Source organism: Aplysia californica, unplaced genomic scaffold (assembly GCF_000002075.1).
Source record: "Aplysia californica isolate F4 #8 unplaced genomic scaffold, AplCal3.0 scaffold00043, whole genome shotgun sequence".
Taxonomy (NCBI): domain Eukaryota; kingdom Metazoa; phylum Mollusca; class Gastropoda; order Aplysiida; family Aplysiidae; genus Aplysia; species Aplysia californica.
The window spans coordinates 1,607,330-1,611,339 of NW_004797313.1; positions in this window are offsets into that span (position 1 = coordinate 1,607,330).

The following is a 4,010-nucleotide window of genomic DNA, read 5'->3' on the forward strand; positions in this document are numbered from 1 at the left end:
CAGCTCACCACCATCTTCATCATCCACACTATCACTAAAGCCCTGCGGCGATAGGCAAGTGGCGAAAGTATAGTCACAAACCTGCACGCAGGCGGCCATTGGACAAGTGGTCGTCTATCTCCTGACCGTGGCAGCAGGATCTCTCGGCAGCACTCAGTGGCGACTGGGCAGCCTCTTAAGGACTGCACTGCCCACCCTTTAGGAGGGAGGGGTCTAGAAAAGGTGACCCAAACAAATGCCTGCCACTCAAAGTCTGGTCAGTTTACCGCGGCTGTCAGACGCACCCATTTTGCGGTCGAAAACAACAAAAAAGAAAAAGAAAGATAATCTTTGGATCCTGGAATGTCAGAACTCTCCTCGATAGAGACCAACAGACCTGAAAGAAGAACCGCCCTTGTGGCGAGAGAACTCCGACGCTACAACAATGACATCGCTGCACTTAGTGAGACGCATCTTCCAGATGAGGGCTACTTAAAGGAAAAAGGAGGTGGCTACACCTATTTTTGGAAAGGGAAGCCACAAACAGAGGAAGGAATGCAGGGAGTTGGCTTTGCCATCAGATCAGCTCTCCTGAAGAACCTTCCTGCTCTACCAGTCGGAATAAACGAGCGCTTAATGAAACTCCGCGTCCCCCTCAACAAGTCTAGACACGCCACAATCATCAGTGCGTGTGCCCCCACACTGACTAACCCGGATGACACGAAGGGACAATTTTACCAATAGCTAACCGAGATAATTCAATCGACTCCAAAGAACGACAAGATTGTCCTGCTAGGTGACTTCAATGCCCGTCTGGGAGAATGTTCTTGGGCCTCAAAGAGTGGGAAGAGTCAACGAAAATGGTCTCCTCCTCCTCAGCATGTGCGCTGAACATGGTATGTGCATCACTAACACCCTTTTCAGAATGGCGGAAAAGTTCAAGACTACTTGGATGCACCCCAGGTCGAAACATTGGCACATGATCGATTACGTCATTGTACGCCAGAGAGACAGAAAGGATGTCCACCTGACCAGAGCCATGAGAGGGGCCAACTGCTGGACAGACCACTGATTAGTGAAAACTGTTATGGACCTGCACATCCAGCCACTTCACCGAAAAAAGGCAAAGAACCCCAGAGTCTCCTACAACACAACAAAGCTTGAAAGCGATTTCTACAGAAACAAGTTCGAAGAAGCTCTTGACAAGAAACTCAGCGAAGATCCCATTTTTATTAGTGACTTATCTGAAAAATGGACTTCCTTCAAAACAACTGTCAGAGAAACCGCCACTGCTATAGGCTACTTGGTCCGAAAGCTAAAACACACCAAGATTGGTTCGATGAAAACAATGAGCAAATTCAAAAAAATAATCCAAGCCAAAAACAAAGCCTATGCAGAATGGTAAAACGACCCCTCATCCCTCCCCAAAAAGGAAAGATTCAAGTCCCTTCAAGCTAGAGCCCAGAAAGATCAACGTGGGATGAAAGATTCATGGTGGAACAATAAGGCAGAACAAGTCCAGCTCTATGCTGATACCCACAACTCCAAGATGTTCTTCAGCTCTCTGAAAATCGTATACGGCCCAACAACCTCAGGATGTTCTCCCTTGTTGTTCTCGGATGACAAAAACCTAATCAAGAACCAAGAAGGGCTCCTCAAGCGTTGGGCCGAGCATTTCAGCTCTCTTTTGAACAGACCTTCCACTGTTGACCAAGATGCTCTTAATCAAATACCCCAGCAACCACTCCTGGAGGACCTAGACGCTCTTCCTATTATAGATGAAATCAAAAAAGCAATAAGCAAGACCAACTCTGGCAGAGCTTCTGGAAAAGACAGCATTCCGGCTGAGATCTTCAAGGCAGCAGGGCCTTCAGCCCTGGAAATATTCCATGACATCTTGTTGCAGATCTGGGAAGAAGAGCAAAGGCCAGCTGATATCAAAGACGTGCTCATAGTTGCGCTATACAAAAACAAAGGCAGTAAAGCGGACTGCGGTAACTACAGGGGCATAGCAGGGAAAATATTTGCTAGGGTTATCCTCAACAGACTAATAACCATCTCAGAAAAGATCCTACCAGAGGCTCAGTGTGGCTTTAGGCCAGGGAGAAACACTGTAGACATGATCTTTGTCATGAGACAAATTCAAGAAAAGTGCACAGAACAGAATTTGCCTCTTTACTCAGTCTTTATTGACCTTACCAAGGCTTTCGACACGGTCAACAGAGAAGCCCTGTCGACTGTCCTGGAACGGATTGGCTGCCCTCCCAAGTTCCTAAAGATCATCCAGCTCTTCCACACAGGCATGAGAGGGCAAGTACTTGCAAGTGGCAACATGACCAACGAATTCGAAATTACCAATGGCGTCAAACAGGGCTGTGTCCTGGCACCAGTCCTCTTCAATATCTTCTTCACCGCCATGCTTTCCCACGCCTGCAAGGATCTTGACAAGGGAATATACCTAAATTATCGACTGGGTGGCTCTCTTTTTTATCTACGTCGCCTGCAAGCCAAGACAAAAATAAGCACAAAGCTCCTTCAGGAGGCGCTCTTCGCCGATGACTGCTCCTTGAATGCTCACTCCGAAGAAGACCTGCAAACAATGCTCTCTCGCTTTGCAGAAGCCTCAAAGCTTTTTGGGCTAACAATAAGCATCGGCAAAACTGAAGTTCTTCACCAGCCTGCCCCACAAACTAAACCACTATCTCCAAACATCACTATAAATTGCAACAGCCTGAAGAACACCAAGAACTTCAAATATCTTGGAAGTATCATCTCTGCAGACGGCTCCATCGATGAGGAAATTGATTCAAGAATCAGCAAAGCCAGCCAAGCTCTCAGTAGACTGGAAAAACAAGGTACTAAAGCAGCATAATGTCCGGCTGTCAACAAAAACCAAAATATACAAAGCTGTTGTGCTCTCTTCCCTCCTCTATGGTTCGGAAACCTGGACACTCTACAGGAAGCACATCAACAAATTAGAGCAGTTCCATCAAAGGGCTCTCCGCAGCATACTCGGCATCCGGTGACAAGACCGCATCACCAACATTGAGGTCCTCAACCGATCAAGCTCACAAAGCATAGAGAGCATGCTCGTCAAAGCCCAACTGAGTTGGGTCGGCCATGTCATCCGCATGGAAGACCATCGAATGCCCAAACAGCTGCTGTACGGCGAACTCGCAAGTGGCAAAAGAAATCTCGGGAGGCCAAAAAAGCGGTTCAAAGACGTTATAAAAGAAAACTTTCAGCTTGCACAGATAACCCCCAAAGAACTCAAAAGAACAGCCACCAAAAGGAACGCCTGGCGCAGGGCCGTCCTTATTGCCAGCAAAAACAGTGATACAAACTACAGGGAGAAGCTGACTATCAGAAGAGAGAGGAGACATAAACCAACCACCACAACCACGACATTCCAGTGTCCCCACTGCAACAGACATTGTACATCCAGGATAGGGTTGCACAGCCACATGCGTGTCCACAGATGAGCTGCAGGACTCATCGTCATCTTCGGCAACGAAGGACTACCTACATCACATCATACAATTTAGACGTACAAACGCACGGTCACTCCCTCTAAACGCAGGCTCTGATTCGCGAAACACGCTGACAGGTTAAGCTTGACAAGGGGAAATTTTCACTATTACCTGCACAGCTTGCATAAGACAACCCTAAAAACCGGACTTTGGTGAGACTGGCCTTCATGCCGAACAAAAAGCGTGATGGACAGCGTTTTCATACCCAACTTTCCTCAGACACATAGGTTTAGGACTGGTTGATGAAATGTTGGGTAATTGGGGAACTGAAATGTTATCTGATTGGTCACTGGAAATGCAGTTTTGAGAGACGGTTTCTGACTCAGACTGGTGTCTGGATGACTGCATGTAATGTTTAGTTAGATCTAGACCGAGGCTCGATCTAGGTCTATGATGATGCGCAACACGTGTGAATGCTGTAAAACATTAAACACTAGATAGGCCTTTCTATATGATTAAAGATTAGCCAAGTAGGCCTAATCAGCTGCGCTCGTAGAACTT